Here is a 14,604-nt window from a genome sequence, read left to right as displayed (position 1 = left end):
CCAGATTGAACGAAATTTACAATCTTTAAGATCACATTGAACATAAAAAAAAATTGAGACCAATTCGAATTTTGCTAACCAAAATAGGAACCGTTAGTGCTATTAAGCCATTTAAATTCAAGAAAGGTGTGTCTTTTTAAGTAGTAAACATAGTAACCGTATACGCACCGCTGACACCGTTTTTTAAAAAAGAGAAGAAAACAAAATAACCCAGGTCAATTAACTGCCCCTCCCAGGCATGATGCCACTACGCTTACCATCCTGCGCTAAAGCAATGGTCAAAATGTATATAAAAGCAATGCTCAAAATGTATATATGCATTGGCAGTGCTCAAAATGTATATTGCTCAAAATGTATATAAAAGCAATGCTCAAAATATATATATGCATTGGCAGTGTGGCAAGTCGAGGCTCCTCTTGCTAAAATCCCCGTGCAGAGTCGCATACATTCATCGAAGGGGAAAGATTTTAAAGTTTTTTTTAACTGATACAATGAATACAAGAGAAAAGGAAAAAGACAAACATGAAATCCTACAGAAAGCAGAGCTGGGACAGTGAGGGGATCTGGTTTTGACCACGCTGCCTGAGAAAAGAGCAAAGAGAGCATTATTCATTCACGATCACAGCAAGAGCAAACGAATACAACGAGAGCACAAGATCACAACAAGAGAGCAGAGAGGATTATTATTCATACGAAGAAACACCTTACCCTCACAAAACATTGGAGATTTACTACCATCGCCATCACCGATCATCACCACCTGGGAAGAAAAGACCTCACGGCCAGAGGAGAGGAGAACCATGCAGCGGCGGAGGTAAGTTGTCGTCTCTAAGCTCTTGGTCGTATGTGAATGCCTGTTATATGTTTACATGTCTCTGTTACATGTTTGGAATTGGATATGAATGAAATATGCGTGTATGTGGTTGTGTTCATTTACTATGTGATATTCTCTGTCAATCAGAAAACTGCATCCAAAATGCAGTTTCAATGCCTGCAAAATTCATCATATTTAACTGAAAATGGAACATAGGCGTGTATCCCGACTCCAAACACCCTCTTTACTTACACCCAGAAAACATTCCAGAAAACTCTAATAAGAAGAAAACATAGGCAGAATCTGATGTATCCTTTCATATCCATCCTCGTACGAAATAGAAAACAGAAATAGTATTTCTAGCAGACCATAGGACTCCCTCAATCTGAATAACAATGTCTGTCGCAGCTGCCTTCCATCTCGAGAGCATTCTTCACCTGTATCAATCAGAACATTCAAGCCAAATAACGAAACTAAGCCTCCACACCTCTGTTCATCTCCAACCGCCAACGAAATAGTTGAATCCTTGAGCAAGAAATGCATACACAATGTGTAACCCAAACCTGAAAATCGATATCCCAAACACACCCCCATCAATCTTGATTTTTGATACACGTTGTTTCTCTCTGCAAAAACAAACCCAAACCCCCCAAATTGGTTACGGCTCTGTTCATTCCCAATCAGAGGAATTGAATCCTTAATAAAGAAAGGCACTACAAAGCGAAATCAACCCAAGCAATATAAAGAACAAAAGAAGAGAGGGGTGAAGAAGGGGATCGTATTTGAGAGGAGGGTGACTCTTCAGGTGGCTGGCGGTGGTCGATTTCGCCGGCGGTGTTCGACGAGGGAGGGAGAGAGCTTCTCGCGCCGAATCGAAGAGGAGAAAAGGGTTCTCATTGCTGGTGACTCACTGTGGCCGTGAGTTGGTGCGGCGGCGGGCGACGGTTTCGACAGCGAACGGTGGTTCTGGTGGCGCCCTGACCTGCGACCTGCGGTGGCCGGCGTCGTTCTCGAAGAAGGGGTTCCCTCCCTCGCACGCGAATAGGAAAGAAAGGAATAGCTAGAGAGGCGGCCGGCGAGGGGCCCGATGGTGAGCGGTGGAGCCGGCGATGGCTTGGGCGGCGACTTGCGGCGGCCGGTTTGGCGGAGATAGCAGTGAGTGGCGATGATGAATGCCTTAGGGTTTGCAGAGACCCTGGATCTCGCATATGGCATTTGAATGGAGAATGGGGGTGAAAGTGTAAGACCCCTATTGATTCTGCTGAGTAGAAGTCGTGGGCTTGAGTCATTGGGCCAGACTCAATTATTATTTTTTTTCTTTCAGAATGAAAAAACCAAGTGCATTCTGACTAGGAACCCTGGGCCAGCGTTGGGCGGCGTCCAAAAAATGCGAAGGACAAAACTTTGTTTCCTTTCTGCACCCCATTTCCCCTCTATTTCGCACCCTGCGCTCTTTGGGCTTAAGCCCAACCTATCTAAAAAACCCTTCCTTCCCTGCACCCTCTGCTTCTGCTAAATCTCACCTAGTCCAGTTTGGGCTTTAAGCCCAGATTATTTTTAAAAGTAGTTTTCACACCTCCTTTCCCTTATTTAGGCACCTCCCCACCCTTATATTCTTGTTTCGATTTATTTATTTACCTTGTTATTTTATTTTCATTTTTATTTATTTATTTATTATTTTTTTATTTGATTTTACTCTTTATTTTTTATTTTATTTTATTTTATTTTTATTTTATTCTATTTTTTATTTTTATTTTTTATTTTTTATTTTTATTTTATTTTTTATTTTTTATTTTTTTATTATTTTTTTTACCTTTTTTGTTTTAAATACTTACCAACTTTTTTAAAAAATGACATAAAAAAATATATTTTAAAGGTTAAAGCACACTTACGACCATTCGCATAGGTCTTGTGCTAAAAGCCTTTTTCCTTTTTTCACAACAATAATTAAAATATGTTTTAAAGGGTTAAAGCATACGTGCGACCGTTCGCGTAGCCTTGTGCTAAAAGCTTTTTCCTTTTTTTTTTTTACAAAAATAATAAAAATACTTTTTTAAAGGTTAAAGCACACGTGCGATCATTAGCGTAGGCCTTGTGCTAAAAGCCTTTTCTCCTTTTTTTTTTACAAAAATAATTAAAATATGTTTTAAAGGGTTAAAGCATACGTGCGACCGTTCGCGTAGCCTTGTGCTAAAAGCCTTTTCCTTTTTTTTTTACAAAAATAATAAAAATACTTTTTTAAAGGTTAAAGCACACGTGTGATCATTCGCGTAGGCCTTGTGCTAAAAGCCTTTTCTCCTTTTTTTTTACAAAAATAATAAAAATATGTTTTAAAATGTTAATGCACACGTGCGACCGTTCGCGTAGGTCTTCCCTTCTTTTACATCGCCTTGTACTAAAAGCCTTTTTCCCTTCTTTTACAAAAATAATAAAAATATGTTTTAAAGAGTTAAAGCACACGTAGGGGAGCGCTCCCATCGGCCTTGTACTAAAACCTTTTCTTTCTTCTAAAAATAATCAAAAAATGCTTTAAAGGTTAAACACATGTGTGATCGCTCGCATCGTTCTTGTGCTAAAAAACCTTTTCTCTTTCTCACACAAAAATACCAAAATACAAAACATCCTTTTCCAAACAACAAACAATCTTTCATCTAAAACTATGTAGCCTTGATTTCTCATTTTGAGATTCCGTAAGAGTAAGGTCAGTCCTTGTCAAGCATAAATAAAAAAAAATATTTTGTTTTTTTAGAGTTTTATTTTTAAGGATGATTAAACATTTTGAAAACCACATCAAATTTGTCTTTTTAATTAAAGGTACTGTCTTCGGGCAGGCGTTATAGGATGCTAATACCTTCCCTACACGTAACCGACTCTCAAATCCAAAATCTAGTTTTCATGAACCGTGTCTTTTTTTATGGTTTCTCCGTAGTTTTCCAAAATAAACTATGGTAGCGATTTCAAAATCTTTTTCAAAACTCGTTTTCTTTTTTGGATCGTCGTCCCGTCAAAATTTTGGTTGCGACAACACGGTTTTAAACCCCTTTTCCACCGATTCATCAATCCATTCTAGGGTTCTATGGTTCCTTCACGGTTTTGCATCAATTAAATAAGTTCTCTTGAGGGTCTGAGGCAAACATTTTGTATTTTAGTTTCTTTTGGCGGTTTCAATTTATGGTTAGAAGGTGGTCATGAGTGTGTGCTACCAGGAACTACTCTTAGAACATAGAGATGTATTTTTTATGTTATTGCTACTTTAGGCTATGTTCTTATTAATGGATTTGAGGGAGATGATTTAGGGGAGATGATTTGAGTGGATTTGAGAGTAATTTTGTTGTTGTTTTTTTGAGTAGATTTGTGGGTAATTGAGAGTGGATTTGAGGATAAAGTTTGTGAGAATTAGTGTAGGATTTGATTGATGTGATAGAATTAAAAAATTTGTTTAATTGGTAGAAATGAAAGATTACCAAAATGCCCCTAGTTATTTTAGTAATATAAAATGTTATTTTTTAATGTTATATTTAAATGTATAAATGTTAACAAAGAAAGGAAATTAATTAATAATAAGTAAATTAATTTTTAAAATATTTAAAAAATTATAATAAAGTAAAATAAATATTTTTTAAAATGTAGTATTTGTTTGTATTATCAATGGAAGGAATAAAATTGGCATGGGGTACACGTGTGAGGAAATTGAATCAGGAAAAGCTGAGCCGTTAAAAGGGAGTAATTCCTGAGAAGCAATTTTACTACATTACAAAAACCCAACACACTCTCCCATTCATTTATTGGAAGCCCTCAACCTCCAAACCCTCTCTTCCTTCTTTCTTCCTTTTTTCTTCTCCGTTCCCAAATCAAACCTAAATTCCTAGCTTCTTCCTTCTCACCAAATCGCCAACACACTATTCATTTTTATTTATTCATATATACCTTCAGAGGGAGAGAGGGGAATGGATTCAGATCAGGGGAAATTATTCATCGGTGGGATATCGTGGGACACTACGGAGGACAAGCTCAAGGAGCATTTCGGCAACTACGGCGACGTTTTGAGCACTTCTGTTATGCGAGAGAAGAACACTGGCAAGCCCAGGGGCTTTGGTTTCGTTGTCTTCGCGGATCCCACCATTCTCGATAGGGTTCTTGAGGATAAACATGTCATAGATGGCAGAACGGTGACACTTATTTTCCATTTTTTCACTTCATTTTTGTTGTTGCTTCTGCTCTTTTTCTAAATATTATTTTTTGGCGTCTTTGCTGGTGTTGGTTTCGAATTGGAGGTGTGTTTGTTTTTGGGATTAAGTGAGGATTTTTGTGTGCTGGAATGATTGATGGGTTTTTGGTAAGGGTTTTATTTGTTTCGTGGTAAAGACACTTCACCTAAGCTAGCTGTGGCGACGGACCAAGGAAGGAAGGTCTGGCCAACCGGTGACTGCTATCGAAAAGAACCCATCACTGCCATGCAAAGAACTGGAAACAACCATGCCATGCAAAGAACTCGATACAAAACGGCTCGAACCGGATACGCGATGGTTTATCCGGATAGTCTTCCTAAGCAAATTCTGCAAAAACCTGGATCCGGATACAGCAAGTGTGTATCCGAATACCATGCCCGTCATCTTCGAAATACCTCCATCCGGATATGCTTTGTCTGGATTGGAATACATGTGCGCGCCATCTTCAGCTTCAACCTTCGTCTTCTTCGTCCGCCGTCGTCATCCGCCTCCTTCTTCTTCATCATCCCCTCTCCACAACCACACGTATTCGACCTACAAAAAAGAACGATAATGTGTGTGCGAGAAACATTAATATTATAATGTTTTATTCAGTTGGAATTTTCAGAATGATACAGGGTATATGAGTCTTTTCGTTGTAAATCATCGCAAATCATCTCATTTTTGCGAGATGGTGAGCACAGTGCAATCCACTCAAAATCAACGCAAATCCTCGCTTTTCCATCGCCTCAAATCAGTACAAGCGAACGCAACTTTCAAAACTTTCTTCGCTCACAAATTCGCTTGAACAGTACAATCTGTTCAAGCGAACAAAGCGTTAATGTTATGGTTAATTAATTATACTTTTTCGTGAGGAAATATTTTTATTGCTTTTCCTTTTAATTTGAAAATTGTGGCTAATTAAAATTCTTTGATGTTTAGTGATTGGATTCTTCTTTCTAATATCTTGTGCGTATTGCTTGCCCTTGATTACCCTATTGACCTCTATATATTGAGAGAGTAGCATTATGACACTTCATTATTATTAACACCAAATTTTGTTTGGGTTGTTTTTTTTCTATATTACATTTTTATTGTCACATTTTTTACTTATTTTCATGTTTTTATTTTTATTTTTATTTTTTGTTTTTTTATTTATTTTATTGCCTTTTTATTTATTTTATTTTACTTTTATCTTTTTCTATATTTTTTATTTTACTTTTCTTTTTTCTTTTTTATTTTATGTTTAAGTTTTGTTTTTATTTTTACCCTTTTATTTTTTGTCTTGTTTGAATATAATATAGCTAAAAAAATAAAAATATATAATAAAAAACTAAAAAAGTTTAAAAAATGCAGTTCTTGTCTTTTAGTAAAAAAATGAAAAAAAAAGAGAGAAAAAGAAGGCTTTGGTGGAGAGGTACGACAGGATCGCGTGGTACGGGGCAAAACAAAACGGTTTCTGCTACAAGCAAGAGGCGATTTTCGTTTTGGCAGATGCGGATGAAAAAAATTGTAAAAAAGAGTTGAAAAGAGGTTTACCCAAAAGAAAAAGGGGACTATGAAAGAGGCTCTCTTCATTATCAAAGGATCATCCCATTGGAGCCTGAGGATACATAGGAAGAGAAGAAGGAACGCCAGCCAGAGAAGGAGAAGGAATCACCGGAAACACACTACGAGAGGTAAACGCCTTACTCACTCTTGCAATCACGTAAGATCACTGCATTATATTTCATGCTTGATATGCTTGAGTTGGTTTTGCTTGAATACTTATTGTAGTATGAGTCTTCCATGTTCTCCATTATGCCTTCTTATTTTTCATCCCCTTCCCCTGAGCACACCCTGCCTAGTGAAGCTATGACCAACCATTTGAGGACCGTATTACAGGTCACAACCGAGGGATCAATTCCTTCCCCTAGCCTCTCCTCACAAAGCACCAAAGCCTTACTCATTCTCCCTTCCCTGATGTACCCATCGGTCTCACCTTCCAATCCAACATTCCCTTAAATACCTCTTTGGCCTTTCTTATCCGACTCTGCTCACAGCAGCCATTAATCAATGCATTACAAACAAACACTTTCACCTTCAACTTCACCCTCGTCATCTCATCTCGCACTTTAACCTCGTCATCCATCTTCCCCACCTGACAATACCTAGACCAGTGTGCACCATCACGTCTCCATCCACCACCATATCCAAACCCCTCCATCGCATTTTCAACACGCACAATACCAAACACACATTGAAATATTCTTTGTCTCCTTTTTTCACAAAGCCAACCCGCATAACACCCCCAGAAAAAACTTACACAAACTCACACAGAGAACGCTTCATTCACCGTTCGGTTGTGTCAATTGAAGCCAACAACCAAAATCAGATTTGTACCTTAGTGTTTTATTTTGGTTTTCTTGAGTCTTAGAGTTACAAGGGCCCCTAGCCTGCGCTGGTTTAGTATACGAGTGTGTTTAGAGGAAAGGAATAGTATAGAAGGAGCTGGTTTGCCTTTGCCAGCAGTGAGGAACCCCTTAGATCTAGATTCGGTCCGCGAGAGGAGGAAAGGGTGAGTGTCCAAGCCAGCGTGGTGGGGTGCATTTCTTCTCGGCTCGGGATCGCAGAGCTTTGCTTTGGGAGAAGTGGCGACGGCTACCCCGAAATCGAAGAAGAAGAAGAAGGGGATTCCCCCGCTTACAAGCGCGAAGGGAAGAGGAGGAGAATTTCGTACGATCCTCAAGGGTTTAAGCTGCGGCGGAGGGGGGCTGTTTGAGGAAGGCACCAGCAGCCGCAGACCTCGTCGGCGGCGCGGAGAAAGCGTCTCCGGGTGCGACGGTGCTGGTTCGGTGGGTGGCCGTCGTCGCGCGAGAAGAAATGGAGGAAGGGCCTGACGTCGAGTTCGACGGTGACTCTGGCAGCACGCGATGTCACCAGGGACGCCATTGACGGCGGTTCGTGGCGGATGAAACAAGTGGTAGTAGCCTTAGGATCTGCCGGCTGGGAGGAGGGAGAGCAACCCTATGCCTCTTGTTCTTTGTTGAGCGAAATGGGGAAGGGAGTGCGAGAACCCCTGTGAAGCTTCTGATCTGGGAGGAAGAGTTTATTGGCCTGGATCTAGGGCCCACGTTTCCTAGCCTGCCTTTTATTATTTTTTTTTTTTGTTTTCTTTGTTTTTTAAGGAGCTTTTTGTTCTGATTATATTTTTTATTTTTACGCCCCCTTTGTCCTCATGGCACACCTCATTTTCTTTGGGCTTAAGCCCATTCCACCAAGAAAAAAAACCTTTATTTATTATTTTATTTCATTTGTTATTTGTTTTGTTTTTTATTTGTGTTTTTTTATTTCAAATATCTACCTATTTTAAAATAAACACACACACACACACACACACACATATATATATATATATATATAATTAAAAAATATGTTTTAAAGGTTAAGCACACGTGTGATCGTTCGTATCGTCCTTGTGTTAAAAAAAAACTTCTCTTTCTTTTATAAAAAATACCAAAAAAATGTTTAAGCATACGTGTGATCGCTCGCATTGTCCTTGTGCTAAAAACCTTTTATCTTTCTTTTATAAAAAATACAAAAAAGAAGTTTTAAAGGTTAAACACGCGTGTGATCGTTCGCATCGTCCTTGTGTTAAAACTTTTTCTTTCTTTTATAAAAAATACGAAAAATATGTTTTAAAGGTTAAGAACACGTGTGATCACTCGCGTCGCTCTTGTGCTAAAAACCTTTTCTCTTTCTTTTATAAAAAATACCAAAAATATGTTTTAAAGGTTAAGCACAAGTGTAATGCTCGCATCGTCCTTGTGCTAAAAACATTTTCCCTTTCTTATAAAAAAAATACCAAAATATAAATACTTTCAAACAACAAACAACCTTTTATTTAATACTACGTAACCCTGATTTCTCATTTTGAGAATATGTGGGAGTAAGGTCAATCTTTATTCGGCACAAAAAAAAATATATTTTGTTTCTTTAGAGTTTTATTTTTAGGGATAATTAAACATTTTGAAAGCCACATCACATTCACGCATTTAATTAAAGGTACTGCCTTAGGGCAAGCGTTGTAGGGTGTTAATACCTTCCCTACACGTAACTGACTCCCGAACTCAAAATCTGGTTTTCATGGACCATGTCTTTTTTTCTAATTTTTCTGTAGTTTTCCAGAATAAGCTATGGTGGTGACTCCAAATTTCTTTTCAAAACCCATCCTTTTTTTGGGTCATCGTCTCGTCGCGATTCCGGTTACGACAATTATGGAAGGCTTTGTTAAAAGCAAAGAAGCTAAAATTTTAGGAGTTTACTATGAGCAACCTTTTGTTGCATCTGGTTTCAACAAAATGCTAGCATCTCATCTTAACCATTAATATGTGGGTTGTTAAGTATATTTTGTTAAGGAATTACTAAAGTGTCACTTTCCTCGCTTTATCATCTCGAAATTGGATTCACTATGAGTGGATTTTTTTTAAATAGTGCTCTAAATTTATCCTCACTATATCCTCACTCCCCTATGGATATTTCGTAGAATTCATCTGTCAATGTATAATACTTCCCTTTCTTTCGCGGTTTCCCACTATGTCAAAAAAGGTTTTTTATATCGATTAAATATGACTGTATATACTGGTTTTCGTGTTGGTATAGAAGCAGGGGTATAGAAAGTTTTCGTTTTTACACCGATTCTAGAACCGATATAAAAAACTTAACTTTTTACACTGGTTCTGTCTGCAACAGGTATAAAAGTTTGATAGTTACAATCATGTTTATACCTACTCGAACTAGAACAGGTAAAAAAGAAGCTCGCTTTTATACATGATGCTGTTATAACCAATGTGAAAAAACAAAACTTTTTATACCTAACAGGGATTTAACCGGTGTAAAAAGTGACTTTTTTTAAAAAAATATATGATTTGTATGTACTACTATCCATATCCAGATATGCATAAAATTCAATCCCAGAATACAGTTTAAAAATAAATAACAAGTAAAATAATCAATATTATTTCTATTAACACATCAAAATGTAATATTTACCTAACAAAGTTCTTAAATATATTTACCTAACATACTTAACATAGTTACACATAAAATAGATCCTAAACTCAAAATGTAATATTGAAACATCAAATCATTTACAAATAGTTAAAAAAAATGCAGCCCAGTGCTCCCGAACATCCTTTATGACATGTTGCTCCATTGGAGACGTGTCATCAAACATCTACACAATGAATAGTTTGAGTCAAGTTATAATATTAATGACTTAAGATCTTAGTTATAAAAGGTTCACATTACCAAATTCCATGAGTCAACGATATTTGCGAACATAATTTTCTGCATGTGCCTCATGACATAATATCTGCACTCAAAGCTTCCCGGTTTATGTGAGCACTACAAGTTAAATTTATAAAGTATCATAAAATTTATATTTGTATTTATAGTTAGAAAGATTAACTACTTACAGTTGGTGCAATGAACTGCAACTTCTTTCTAGAGACGATATGTGTTCCCTGCAACCTTGAATATGCCTCAACCACTCTATAAAGTTAAATGTACATTGAAATGAGTCCTAAGGAACTTAATAAAATCAGTTATGTGTACACAACAAATAAATTATTAAAAAACTTACAATATTAGTGTACTTTTAATTGCCAAAGTGCGAGGTTTTTTGTGCAATGAACATAAGAGAACTACAAGAAACTATTGAAGAACAATTAATAACAATTGTCAGTGACCCCTGTAGATTCAAACAATAATATTGTTAAATAACATTTACATAAATAGAATTTTATTAATAAAAATTATATACTTACTGTTGCAAATAAGGTCCTAAGTACACTTGCCTTTTTTCCGTTTACAAAACCCTCTAAGAGGTACTTTTGGACCTCTTCACCTTTATTCCCAACTCCTTGAATGGCAACAGGGTCAATAAAATCATAAATGTGATCATTCTTTCTTTCATGTTCAACCGATGTAAATACTTTAAACATTGAAAATGAATAATGTTAGAATATATTTAAACTTCATAATTGTAGAAATTTACTTACATCAACCAAAGTTGTAGTACTGATATACATAACATATCAGTGCCAGAGAGAATTTCAAACATATCCCTCTGACATATGAAGAAAGAGAGCGAAGATGTCCTGTTGGTGACTTCAGGAGGCATTTGTAACTCTATAGGAGAAAGGGACATCTTCACTGCCAACACACCAAGTTGTTCTAGAATTGTTTGTTGTGGCGGTTGTGACGGTTGTTGAAGTGATTCTTTTATATCTTCCTGTCCTTGTGCTTCAACCTGATATACATATTTAAAAACTTACCAAAAATTAGTATTAATAATAGAAAGAACAAAGTGCATAGTTAAAATAATTATCTTCTTTACAATTGCTTTTGATAATCTAATGGGCCAAAGGATAAAATTTCCAAGGGCCTGTGCCACTGTTTGAACCTCTTGAGTGGGCACATGGACTCGAGCTGTAGCATCTTGTACGTCTACAACCACCACTCTCATCATATCAACTGTAATGGTTTCATGGTGTATGATTGACCTTAATGTATACATTTTACCTAAGTTATCCAAATAATATTTGTAAAATATATCAAAGAATATAATTCAACAAACAAGTACATCTAGATAATATTATAAGATAAATTACCTAAGGCCACAAAGCACTGTAGGACATCATCACTAAATAACTCGTAGTCTGCATCAATAATGGGAGAAGCGTTTTTAGGAGAAACATCACAGCTCTCCTTTGTGCTTATACAAAGATGAGAAGGTTGAGGGGGATTCCTAGGTTGGCTTGAGGGGGAGGCTAATTCTGCTCGCACATATGCTAACAATTGTGCCCGCATATCAGAGTACAACTTCTTCAATTGTGCCCTCATCTCCTGTTTAATTTCTTCTTTGGTACCCTTGAGGACCTCCTCACTGACATAAGCTTTACTATGATGACTTGTTGGAGGACCAAAGGATTGACGGATGCCAATAAATTTACCAACACCTCAAACACGTCCAGGATGCTTTGGACGTCCAATGGCAACTACCAATATATCCTCACAGCCCTCGCGAGTGAATGTACCCTATGTGCTCTGCTCCACCAACTCATCCTACAACCAAACATTTAAAGTTAAGTTAATCACATATGGTAGATCGTATGTTGTTAATATAGGGACTTACAATGCACCTAGCTATGCTTGTTGTTTCCTTAGATATGTACTCCTAGATGGTCTTTGGCGAGCTCTCTTCCATGTAACATGGCGTGGAGGACGTGTTGTGGTACTCGTATCAAAGGCTTCACTAGGATTAGAGGCAGATGCCTCTTTAATCATCTTCTGCTCTAATTTCTCATAACCCCCACGAGACAATCTATGGGGGTGAACATTTTTCTTTGCAATCTCTTATGCAGCTCTCCTCTTAGCCTATGACATCAATGTATAAATAATTAATTATGTTAGCAATATGTTAACATAAATAGTTAAACTATGATATAAAATGAATTTACTTGAAAGGCAGGATGTAATTGCTTCAACTTAAAGGCTTGCCATGTTTCCTCATCAAGAAATTGATACTTTTCACAAGGGCTTTTATCAGTTTTGGAACCATAAATATAATGACATGTAAGCATAGTCTTGAAACTCTTCCATCTTTCCTCGGCATATGAAATCCATTTCGTCCTCAATAACTTAGTGTTTGGGACGTCATATGTGACCTGTGCAATAAGAATGAATGTCATATGTTAAATATGAGTTATATATGTTAATGACACATTATATCAAAGTTAAGATTTCATACTAGGATGCTCTGCCATATTTGGTTCTTCACATTCTCTGGAACATGATCCTAATCATCACAAAGAATGGATGCCTTACTTCTACCGAGCAAGGCCACATAACTAATGAATTTCGAGCAAGGCATCCATTCTTTGTGATGATTGGGATCATGTTCTAGAGAATGTGAAGAACCAGATATGGTAGAGCATCTTAGTATGAAATCTTAACTTTGATATAATGTGTCATTAACATATATAACTCATATTTAACATACGTCATTCATTCTTATTGCACAGGTCACATATGACGTCCCAAACACTAAGCCATTGAGGACGAAATGGATTTCATATGCCAGGGAAAGATGGAAGAGTTTCAAGACTATGCTTAAAAGTCATTATATTTATGGTTCCAAAACTGATAAAAGCCCTTGTGAAAAGTATCAATTTCTTGATGAGGAAACATGACAAGTCTTTAAGTTGAAGCGATTAGATCCTGCCTTTCATGTAAATGCATTTTATATCATAGTTTAACTATTTATGTTAACATATTTCTAACATAATTAATTATCAATACATTCATGTCATAGGCTAAGAGGAGAGCTGCACAAGAGATTGCAAAGAAAAATGTCCACCCCCATAGAATGTCTCGTGGGGGTTATGAGAAATTGGAGCACAAGATGATGAAAAAGGCATCTGCCTCTAATCCTAGTGGGGCCTCTAATACTAGTACCATAACACGTCCTCCACGCCATGTTACATGGAAGAGAGCTCGCCAAAGACCATTTGGGGAGTACATATCTAAGGAAACAACAAGCGTAGCTAGGCGCATTGTAAGTCCCTATATTAACAACATACAATCTACCATATGTGATTAACTTAACTTTAAATGTTTGGTTGTAGGATGGGTTGGTGGAGTAGAGCACACAAGGTACATTCACTCCTGAGGGCTGTGAGGATATATTGGCAGTTGCCATTGGTCGTCCAGAGCATCTTGGACGTGTTCGAGGTGTTGGCAAAATTTATTGGCATCCGTCAATTCTTCGGTCCTCCAACAAGTCATCATAGTAAAGCCCATGTCAGTGAGGAGGTCCTCAAGGGTATCAAAGAAGAAATTAGACAGGAGATGAGGGCACAATTGAAGAAGGAATACTCTGATATGCGGGCACAATTGTTAGCAGATGTGCGAGCAAAATTAGCTTTTGCCTCAAGCCAACCTAGGAATCCCCCTCAACCTTCTCATCTTTGTATAAGCACAAAGGAGAGTTGTGATGTTTCTCCTAAAAACGCTTCTCCCATTATTGATGCAGACTACGAGTTGTTTAGTGATGATGTCCTACAGTGCTTGGTGGCCTTATATCTTATTATATTATCTAGATGTACTTGTTTGTTGAATTAAATTCTTTGATATATTTTACAAATATTATTTGGATAACTTAGGTAAAATGTATACATTGAGGTCAATCATACACCATGAAACCATTACAGTTGATATGATGAGAGTGGTGGTTGTAGACGTACAAGATGCTATAGCTCGAGTCCCTGTGCCCACTCAAGAGGTTCAAACAGTGGGACATGCCCTTGGAAATTTTATCCTTTGGCCCATTAGATTATCAAAAGCAATTGTAAAGAAGATAATTATTTTAACTATGCACTTTGTTCTTTCTATTAGTAATACTAATTTTTGGTAAGTTTTTAAATATGTATATCAGGTTGAAGCACAAGGACAGGAAGATATAAAAGAATCACTTCAACAACTGTCACAACCGCCACAACAAACAATTCTAGAACAACTTGGTGTGTTGGCAGTGAAGAT

At 37.1% G+C, this 14,604-nt stretch overlaps 1 long non-coding RNA gene across 1 annotated transcript; it reads right to left on the bottom strand.

The window, feature by feature from the left end:
- Positions 1 to 312: 312 nt before the first annotated feature.
- Positions 313 to 2,189, bottom strand: LOC106773567. The gene is made up of 2 exons (XR_001376667.2): positions 709 to 2,189; positions 313 to 582 (listed from the first exon to the last, which is right to left on the bottom strand). It is a non-coding gene; the product is annotated as an uncharacterized LOC106773567 (long non-coding RNA).
- Between the last annotated feature and the right edge of the window lie 12,415 nt (positions 2,190 to 14,604).

Source organism: Vigna radiata, chromosome 9 (assembly GCF_000741045.1).
Source record: "Vigna radiata var. radiata cultivar VC1973A chromosome 9, Vradiata_ver6, whole genome shotgun sequence".
NCBI classification, from domain to species: Eukaryota; Viridiplantae; Streptophyta; class Magnoliopsida; order Fabales; family Fabaceae; genus Vigna; species Vigna radiata.
Note: the sequence above shows the minus strand (reverse complement) of the source record. Positions and strands in the feature narration are given on the sequence as shown.